Consider the following 11,210-nt stretch of genomic DNA (forward strand, 5'->3'; position numbering starts at 1 on the left):
GGGGTCGGGGCCTCTGACCCCTCCCGGAGTCTCTGTCTCACGGCCCCTGAGGACGTGAGCGGAAATCCTCTGAAACCGCCGGTCCCTGCAGCTATGACAGCAATTGGAGGTGCTTAAGGAAGATGTAAGTACTACCCCGTGTAGAAGCCGCCGATTAGTGTCTCCGTGCTGCCGTGTCCCCTGGCGTCAGCGGGGCCTGCAGGAGCGGTGACCTCCGGGCTCAGTAAATCGGGCGGCACCAGAGCCCGCGGCCAGCGCCCCCCACTGCGCCCGGCTCGCTTCGCAACCCGAGTGTCTGCTTCCAGCCGCCGTCTGGATGGGCAGGGGCCAGGGCTGGAGCCCAGGACGCCCACGGGACCGTGCAAGCGTCCCCATGGCTCCGGGAAAAGGAGGAGACTCGCGCCCCGCAGCGTTCTCCCCCAGCCTGTGGGGCCCTGTCGGGAAGGCCTAGGGATGAGCGGCCACCGCAGCCCAGGCCCGGGGATTTGTCACATTTTTCCCCGGGTTAATTACCACCGCAGGGAATCCCAGCTGCGCCCGTCTGGGCACAACGAGCCTCTTTGCTGTTGCCGGGTGGGGAATCTCAGTCTTTCTCAGGTGACAGCTGCTGGCCCGGGACAAGAACTGTCCTTATTCTGGGGGCGCAGCCTCCCCAGAGGACCCCAGCTGTCCAGTCATGGGCGGAGCCTCACTGGTGGGGGACGGGGATTGGACAGTCAGGGTGTGAGGAGACCCATGGGTAGGGCGGGGGCCACGCTGGGGGCGCAGGCGTCCTCTTCGGCCAACCCACCCGACTCGCCCCCACACGCTGCACTTGCCCCTGCATCCACAAGGGGCAAATAGGTAACCTTTCCATTTTTGCACCGGCTTAAATAGTCTCGGTGTCGATCACAGCCCTGGACGCTCAGCGGGCGCCTGACACCCGCTGTGGATGGCGGGTCCACCAGCGCCTCTGTCTCCTGGGGGAGTCGTGTTCCCAGCTCACTGGCACCTCCCGCTCAGTGAGGACGCATCCCATGTGCTGTCCGTGAAAACTCAGGCATCCCGATGGACGCCTTCTTCACTTCTGAAGAGAAGCTAGAACAGAATGAAGATTATTCCTGATGAAATCCATCACATACTCGCTCCCTTGAGCTCTGAGGTGCTACCCTGAGCCGGAGAGAAGAGGGAGGTATACGTGGGGGACCCTTGACTGTCCCTTCCTTGGTACAGGCCTCCGGTTTCAGTCTGGGGGCTGACCTTTCTTGTCAAGGGGCAGATGTGAGACCTGGCTAGTCCAGGGGACTGAGTCCCTCCTTGGACTTTGAGTACCGAGTTGTGGTCCAAGGACGAGGGGAAACCCGTCTGCTGCCGGTTTGCCCCTGCGGCGTGCCACGCGGGTGCTGTGGCGTTGTCCTCTCCACGCCTCGCCTTTCAGCCACTTCTTAGGTTATATGGATTTCCCACTTCTCTCCAACAAACTCCCTTTTCCCTTTGGTTAGCAATCGGTTTCTGTTGCTTACAGCCAAACACCCTGACCGCCCGAGTCGCGGCCAGTGATTGGGAGCACGCGTCACTCATCATCGGGGCTCCCTTGGGAAGCAGCTCAGTGCATGTGTCTGGTGTTGAAGAATTCTTAATCCAGCCTCAGTTTTGTAGACGCAGAGCTGAGGTTCCAAGAAGTCCAAGGTTACACAGTCAGACTCACAGACGCTCAGAGTCAAAAGGGAGCTTAGCGTCATTCTTCCAACTTTTCATCAGCCTCCTAAACTCCCCCGAATTAGCTTCAGCAAGTGACTGTAGAAAGATGTGCGAACACCTCAGTGACAGCAAAACCGTCTCTCCAGGCAGCTCCTCCCATCTCCAGATGCCCTCGTTAGACACCTCCTGTGATGCTCCCCTGAGAGTTTTCTCTGGTGTGTCCACCATTGGGGTCCTGCACTACAAATTCCATTCCTCTCCCCCCGACAGCCCTCAGAGGGCCGCAGACAGCCACCCGCCCCAAGATGTCTCTGTTCCAGGATGGTGTCCCACGTCCTACAGCTCTTACTCGTGTGGCAGGCCTTCCCCACCTGGCCACTGTGCCCTCCGTGTATCCTGTCCTCACGGCAAGTCCATGAAGTGGAACAGAACCCCCAGCCGTGGGTCTGTGATGCAGCGTGGAGCCCGTCACCACCTCCCTTGGTCTGAACCAAATGACCTCTTGGGTCCTAACTCCTGCCGAATCAGCCTGTCTGTCCCGTTTCGTTGTGTTATTCACCAGCGTATCCTCAGTTCCTTACTCAGGTCTCTGAGCCTGTATTTGTATAAGTGCGAAGCTTAGATTCAGCCTTCATTTCAGTTGGCACAAGGTCACGTGGATGCTGGCTCCATCCTCCAAAATAGCCCTTGTCCTGCACCCACCTCTCCCGCCCACCTCTGCCCTTGCACACAGCTTTGCGGTCTGCTGGGCATATGTTCTCCCTCCAAGTTCTTTAGCCAAATGTGTTCCCCCCCTAAAACTCTCCCTTAGAATTATGTTTACCGGGACACTGAAAAGCGCCCTGTTAGTCAGAAAGTCCCTACAAGAATCTGAAAAAGGTTTTGATCGTCTCTCTTCCTCCCCTGGCAGATGCACGTCCATATTTTCATGCAAGGTTATGTGACAGCAGGGGGCAGGGGTGCGGGTCACCTGGAAGTCTCATGTCCTGATGGAGCGGAAATCGGCACATCTGGTTTGGCAATCTGGTAGTCGTTACGGAAGAGAAATGTGTGAGGACTCCGCGGCCCAGCAATTCCCCTCCCAGGGGTGTGCCCAGGACAGATGAGAGCACAGGTCCTCCAAAGACACGGCAGTCACCGTAGCTCTGGTCCCAGCAGCCTCAAACTGGAAACAACCCCGATGTCCACCTGCAGCAGAATGGACAACTGCGGTATAGTCATACGATGGAACGCTATTTGGCAATGCAAATGCATGAACTACTGCTCTGTGCAACAACACAGGTAATTCTCCCAAACAGACGATGGGCGCAAACAGCCAGACGCAGATGAAGAGTAGATGCGCTATGGTTTCATTACAGGGTGTTCAAAGGCGGGCAGGAACAGGTGGTGTTGACAGAACTCACAACACTGGGTTCCTTGGGAGGGAGGGGATGCCTGCTGACCGGGACGGGGACGTAGCTTTCTAGGGACCTGGAGATGGCTTATACCTGTAGTTACACAAGTATACACCTGCATCAACTAAGATGTGTACACTTTAGGGACTTCCCTGGCAGTCCAGTGGTTAAGACTCCACGCTTCCACTGCGGGGGGCGAGGGTTTGATCCCTGGTTGGGGAACTAAGATCCTGCATGCCACACAGCACAGCCTAAATAAATAAACCATTAAAAAACAAAAGGTGTGTACACTTTATTGTATGTGAATTGCAACTCACGCGAAAGTTTAAAAAATAAAAAACTACGTATCTATCCAAGTAAAAAATGTTCTCCCATCCACATGCACGCAGAATCATCTCACTTCACACACACGCGCCACACTTGGTGAAATAACAATCTAGTTTGGTGCTCTTGCCTTATGATTGGGGAAAGTGAAATTCAGACGGGACACACGCCCTGCTCAAGGTCGTACAGAGACCTTTTACAAACGTAAAAATGCGTCGAGCTAGACACTTGGGGTTTATACACTTTAGTATAGATTTGTTATACCTCCATTAAAAAAAGTTAAATAAAAAACAGTGTGTGGCAGGACTGGATTTCTTCTCTCCCTTTTGGCTGCTGGTGGAAAGAGGGTCCTTACTCAGACAGTAAGTCCGAGTCATTATGCAGACAATAACCTAAAAGTTATCATTCTTCTGACAACACAAATTGTACTTTTACAAGTCATGTTATTATCCTCCAGATGTCTAAACAGCCAAGTAAGCCCCTGGTATGCTGGTCGTAAGTAGGAAATCTATCACGCCTCGGGAGCAGACCTCTGTCGGGCTATTTCACAGGACTTCCTTTACAGCAGCTCCGTTAGGGGTCATGGCAACGAACACCCCAAGGCGAAGCTCAGAAACGTAAAGTTAGCTGACTTGAATCCAGTCAGGAAAAATGCCGAGTATTAGGTGGACACAGGGAAACTCGTGAAGCTCAGACATGTGATTTGGGGGAGACTGGCCAAGAGCAACCTGCTACGACCACTGAACCCACCCTGGGCTGCCGTCCTAGCTGATCGAGCCCCCCCCCCCCGCCCCCCCCCAACACGAAGTGAAAAGAATTCCCTTTGGCAGAAATTACAGACATAAAACGTTGTCTGAAGGCTTGCTCTCCTTCTGTGTCCGCCCTGAGCATTACACAGTTGGCCCCAGGCAGCAGGCCTACCCCTTCCTCCATCTCTAAGGTACAAATTTAACTTTATGAAAGAGGCCTGCTGAGTATTCTGAGAATTGCTGGGAGAGCTCAGCTCAACTAGGACTTTCTTGAATATCACCCTGGTAGTAATGAACATATATATATTTTCTCTCAAAAAAGTGATAAAACGTGACCCACGCTCATTAAAGAAAAAATTCTAAACAAGAAAAATTACTTTTCAAGTACAATCAGTTGTTCACTGTTCTTGCCTTACCCACCCCTATGAAAAACAAGCAATGAACAGAAACATTTGTACGAATGTGATTTCTTTTTCTATCTTGGATTTACCTACCCATCTATGATCTGTCTATCATCTACCATCCATCCATCCAACCCTCATTTAGATAGGAGAGCAGACATCTGTCATTTTGCCTGCTCTGCGTCCTATTGGTCCTGATAGGAGTTAATCACAGGGTCTCACCCTCCCCAGGGAGGTTGGCACACAAACCAGGCTGGCCAATCAGAGTTATTCACCATGCTGGCCACAGTGATTGGCTGATGGATCGACTTGTGACTCAAGCAAAGCCAGTTAGGGTCTTCCCTGAGATTTGCCACATCTGTGCTCTGATAGATCACTTTTTCTTTGGTGTCCACAAACCATGATGCTGTAGGCCTGAGGTTATTAGCAACATCTTTCCAACTGTGTGAAATGATCCAGGTCACAGAGGAAGGCATGATCAGAGATAGACATAGGGACAGAGCCCTGAGGGTACCAGTTGATCTACTGGACCCAACCATGCCTGAATCCTGCTCTACATGTAAACTTCCCAGGTATGTGAGCTAATACAGTCCTCTTGTTTTAGGTTGAATCATATGAAACTGTCATTCATCAAATATATATAAACATTACTGCTAATATAACTGCTAATATTCTTTCTATTTAATTTGCGGGAAAATGCAACATATCTAGAGGCCAAAATTTTAGGAATCCGAGGTTCTCTGAGTCCTAGAAATGACTACCAAAAAGTCTCTACATTTAAAGAACCAACAAGGGTGCATGTAGAATTTAATTTACAGAAAAATGGATTCCAAATGGTAGGATCCGACCTGCCAATACTCAGGAAAAGTATTCGGGAGTTACTGGGGCAGCATTTCCCAAAGTATATCCCTCGGTACGTGAGTCTTTCAAGATGCTTCTCAAAAAAAGAGTTTATTGTCAAAATGATGGAGAAATATTACACGCAATTGTATTGTTTTCAGGGATTCACAATGTGTATTACCACACTGAAGCATCTAAAAAGTCCCGCAGTAAAATACATCAATGTAATTTGCTTTAAGCTAAGGCTTCCCAAACTAATTTATTCACAGAAGCCACATTTCTCCCCAACACAGTAGCATCCCAGGAATTATTCCCAGAAGCGTATTTTGAAAAACACTATCACAGAGTATTGTCAGCAAGTGCACAGAATGTTAGGAGACAGGGTTTTGTAAACCAGCAGTGCTCAAAGTGTGGCCTGAGGACCCAGTGGATTTGTAAGGCTGTTTCGGGGAGATCAAGAGATGAAACTATTTTCCTAGCAATTCTAAGATGTGATTTGGCTTTTCACTCTCATTCCACTGCAAACATACAGTGGCGTTTCCCAGAGGGTAGGTGACATGTGATCTCACAAGGGGCTGAGTGGAGAAGCAGATGTGAGAACCCAGCTGTCTCTTATTAAACTAGACGTTAAGGAGATTTACCAAAAAATGTAAAACGATGCCACTCTTCTCATTCAATGTTTTCTTTTTTTAAAAAAATGGTTCTAATGTAATAGAGGCTTGAAGGAAGACAGAATATTTATTTATTTTTATTTATTTATGGCTGTGTTGGGTCTTCGTTTCTGTGCGAGGGCTTTCTCTAGTTGCGGCAAGCGGGGGCCACTCTTCATCGTGGTGCGCGGGCCTCTCACTGTCGCGGCCTCTGTTGTTGCGGAACACAGGCTCCAGACGCGCAGGCTCAGTAATTGTGGATCACGGGCCCAGTTGCTCCACGGCATGTGGGATCTTCCCAAACCAGGGCTCGAGCCCGTGTCCCCTGCACTGGCAGGCGCATTCTCAACCACTGCGCCACCAGGGAAGTCCTCATTCAATGTTTTCTTTTGGAAAATGTAGTGGGGTGTTTTTTTTTCCATCAAAAGATGTGTATGTCTGCCATGGGTTTATTATTGTTATTTTAAAACAAGTAAATGAATGTGAAATTTCTGTTTTATTTGAGGGTCCTCATTAATTTTTAAGAGTGTAAAGGGGTTGTGAAAACACTTTTTTTTTTTTTTTTTTTTGCGGTACGCGGGCCTCTCTCCGCTGTGGCTTCTCCCATTGCGGAGCACAGGCTCCGGACGCGCAGGCTCAGCGGCCATGGCTCACTGGCCCAGCCGCTCCGTGGCATGTGGGATCATCCCGGACTAGGGCACGAACCCGCATCCCTTGCCTCGGCAGGCGGACTCTCAACCACTGCGCCACCAGGGAAGCCCAGGAAAACACTCTTGTTTCCCTTGCTGTACTCAGAAGTGTGCAGCAACACTTCTGACACCAGATGTCAGGGTTTCCACAAACCAAGCAATTCTTCGATGCCTGCTGACGACTTGTCTGACACTAACTGCAATTAGCGCAGACTCATGGGTTCAGGACTTATTCCCATAAGGCTGACCCCTCTCCCCCCACTTCAGGTCCAGTGACAAGTCCTCCTTGTCACCTGTGCTTCCGGACTGATGGGTGTAGATCAGGGTTCCTGCACCCTGTCCTTGGGCTCAATGATTTGCTAGTATTCATCACAGAGCTCAGGGAACTGCTTTCCTTACTAGATCACCAGCTCATTATGCAGGGATACAACTCGGGAACAGCCGTGGAAGAGACAGTAGGACAGTCCCCGGGGCAGGCGCCGGGGACTCCAAGCCCCTCCAGGGTGAGCGCGTCATGCTCACAGCACCTCCACGTGTCAGGAACTCAGGAGCTCTCTGGACCCCGTGCTTCGGGGGTTTTTACCGAGGCTTCCTCACGTAGGCACGATCGATTATTAACTCTCCGGAGAACAGACGGTGGGGCTGAAAGTTCCAAGCTTCTAATCATGGTTTGGTGTTCTTAGGGAGCAGCCCGCACCCAGGAGGCCACCAGGAGTTGGCTCGTTAGAACAAAAGATGCTCCCATCACCCTGGAAATTCCACGGGTTTGGGAGCTCGATGTCAGACCATCCGATCATTCAGGAAATTAAAGATTTTAGGAGACCTGTGTCAGGAACTGGGGCAGAGACATATATATATATATAAAATTTTTTCTTATTATTTCATAGGACATGAGACCCAAAAGTTTTAAAACTGCTATTCTAAATAAATCCCTTCAGGGGAAAATGAAGCCCCAAGGGGCTGGGGCTTGGACAGGAGAGTATCATTCAAACTGAACCCAGATCTTATGATTTCTGGTCCTGAGTCTTCCTATAACCCCACGCTGCCTAACACACCACTGAGCGTGGAACACCCACAAGCCAGACCCAAGATATTTGACGTGGAGAAGAAAATGGAAACCCAGGAGAGAACTGTTATCCTATGCTCCACAGCACCTCCTGCTTGAGCCCAGAAAGCATCGCAGGGGTGCGGGCTGAGCCCAGACAGGGCAACAGAGGGAGGGGGTGCAGGGCAAGGTCATGCACATGACGAGCCTGGAGAGTAATCGCGGGTAGAACGTCCGGCAGCAAGTGGGTCCACAGTTTACATTTACGTATGTGTGAGTGTGTGTGTGTTATTACACACGTACGTGTGTATGTATATATATATTAGACTGGACAGAATCGATGTCCCGTATTAAACTTTAGATAGAATAACACTTTGATTCAAAGTTTTGCTCAGTTGTCAATCAATATAGTTATTCTTTGAGCAGGCATTGCCTTAGTTAGTGTTGGGAGAGCCGCCCATCTGTGAGGAGGTGAGCTTGGAGGGCCGGGTCCAGGCCAGCGCCCAGCTGGGGGCGTGTGTTTGTCAGCAGGGCCCCCTCTGCCCCTCTCGCCCTGATGCTGGGGAGTCTGGCCGTGGGCAGAGGGGAGACCTCCTCAGGGAACCTCATGCCGTCGCAGGGCCTCCAGGGACCCTGACCTGCCATCTGCGAGGGGTGTGTCAGGGCTCCTCTGTGATCCAGACCGCACACAGTGCCTGGGCTTTGTTCTCTGTTCCGGTCGGATGACCCCTTGGGGCGGCTGTCCCCTGGGAAGGCCGAGTCGTGGCTGCTAATGGGACAATCAGGAACTTAGTCATCTCATAGGAGCCTGAGGCCACGAGACACGGGAGACAGGACTTGCGGGGTTCTAGAGGGAGACAAGGGCCGTGCCATGGATGCCAGGAGGGTGGGCACAGTCTGGGGACGATGACTCCCAGTCCAGGAGTGCCCAGAATGGGTACAGAGAGTGGGGAGGAAACTAGACCCTCAGCTCTGGCTCCGATGCCTTTAAGGCCAAACTGACACAGAGCTGTTCGGGTAAAAGCAGGTACAGGAGAGGGAAACCAGGGCCTGCGTTCTGCCCTGAGCCCTAGGGCTCCCAACTCGGGCAGGATGAAGAGTAACAGTCCCGCAAGGAAGCAGCAGGACTGGCCTCCTCTGCTGGACAGAGCCTGCACCTGAGGTTGCCTGGTCTCAATCCAGTCCCAGAACCCGAGCCGCAGCCCCGCTCACTCCCCAGCTCCCCCAGGCCCTGCTGGCATGAAGGTCTGGCCCCAGCTCGTCTCTCTGCCCTCCCTTCCCATCACATGCCCTGGGCTTGAGCCAAATGGAACCCCATGCCCCTCCGCTACGGGCCTCCTCCCAGCCCATCTCTGCTCCGCTACCCCCGCTCCACTCGGGACACCATCCCCTCACCACCCTGCTCCTGTGTTCTGGGCCAAACCTGGCCCACCCTTCCCGGTTGGATTAACTTTCTAAATTTGTCAATGACCATGAATTTAGTGGCTTAAAACAGCACGTACTTGGGACTTCCCTGGTGGTCCGGTGGTTAAGACTCTGCGCTTCCACTGCAGGAGGCATGGGTTCGATCCCTCGTCGGGGAACTAAGATCCTGCATGCCATGCGGCACGGCCAAAAAAACCCGGAAAACACGCTTATGACGTCCCATTTCTGTAGGTCAGAAGTCCTACCCAGGTGTCACCGAACTCAAGTCAGGGTGTCAGCAGGGCCTCCAGAGGAGAGTCTGCTTCCCGGTCTTTTCCAGCTTCTAGAGGACACCACATTCCTTGGCTCGTGGCCCCTTCCTCCACCTTCAGTGTCTTTGACCCCGCTGTTGTCCTCACACCTCACATCTTTCTCTGACCACAACCAGAAAAGCTTCTCCTCTTTTAAAGACTCACCTGATTAGACTGGGCGCACCTTGATAATCCAGGGTCCTCTCGCCATCCCAAGGGCTTTCACCTAATCACATCTGCAAAGTCGTTTTTGCCACGTAAGGTGACATATTCACAGGATCCAGAATTAGGATATGAACATCTGGGGCGGGCATTATTCTGCCCCGCACTGGCCCAGCTCCGGTAGCCCCCGTGACCTTCAAAGCATCCTCTCCACCTTCCGGGCTGACTTGGCCCATGGGCCTCTGTAGATCTTCCTCTCCACAGCTTCCAGCACCCTGGATTGTAACGGCTTGTTGATTTGTCATTTTCCTGCAATAAGTGTCAAGTACCATGACAGCAGGGACAGGGTCTCTCTTGTCCACTGATATATCCTAGCAACTAGCACAGAGCTGGGCGCGTAGTGTTCCAAAAACACTTTAGTGCAGAAACTCTTCTACAGAATTTAACTATATTAAATTACCTTCTGGTTCCATGCCTTCTCTACAAGACACATCTTGAAAGCAGGGTTCACATGTGGCTTGTCTGTTGTGTCCCCTGGGACGTCTGGACAGTATTCGGCACACGCTTGTGGAATTGGATTGAAGAAAGAGGTTCAGCCTCCTCTCAATGGCCTAGCTCTTAAACGCAGGGCCCACGGAGGATGTGTGGGAACGAGGCGCACTGGGTCAGGTAGGGCTACCTGGGAAAAGGTTCTGGAAGAGAAGCGCTTGGGGCAGAGGTCTGAAAGAGATGCAGGCTGAGGGGGTGATGACATCCTGCCAAGAGGACTCATATGAGCAAAGCCAAGTGTGGGAGACAGCTGGTGCGGGTAACCAGAGCTGAGATGGGAGGGCCAGGGCTCGGACACCAGGTGGAGGGGTCTCGAGTTGATGCGATAGGGTGCTCGCAGGGATTACAGAGCAGTGAGCGAGGTGCTGAAAACAGGATTGGATGGAAGACAGGATGGAAGCAGGAGGACAGAGTGCAGTATGCCAGCAGGGCAATGATGGCTGTCCCTTAGGGTCACTGGCATAGACTCGAGGTGGAGCCAGGAGAGAACAGAGTCAAAGATCATTTGATGCACACATCCTTGCATTCCTGAGAAGTGCAGGATGATGGCGCACGGAGGAAGCTGGGAGGCCTCGCTTCCATTTTGTGGTGAAGGTGGTGAGACCAGGGCTTCCCTGGTGGCGTAGTGGTTGAGAGTCCGCCTGCCAATGCAGGGGACACGGGTCCGTGCCCCGGTCTGGGAGGATCCCACATGCCGCGGAGCGGCTGGGCCCGTGAGCCATGGCCGCTGAGCCTGCGCGTCCGGAGCCTGTGCTCCGCAACGGGAGAGGCCACAACAGTGAGAGGCCCGCGTACCGCAAAAAAAAAAAAAAAAAAAGATGGTGAGACCAGCACTGGGTACCTTTAGTGTCAGGTGTCAGAGGACCATGAGCTGAAGGTGACCGACTCGGCCCTCTGCTTTTGTCCCCAAGAAGGTCTCCACTGCCACATAGGAGGTGTATGGGGGGGAGGGAGGGTGCCTTTCCAGTGCCTGAACTGTCCCTTCTGCCCCCACGGGACAGGCATCCTCTCT

The sequence above is a fragment of the Stenella coeruleoalba genome, assembly GCF_951394435.1.
Source record: "Stenella coeruleoalba genome assembly, chromosome: 1".
In the NCBI taxonomy this organism is placed as follows: Eukaryota; Metazoa; Chordata; class Mammalia; order Artiodactyla; family Delphinidae; genus Stenella; species Stenella coeruleoalba.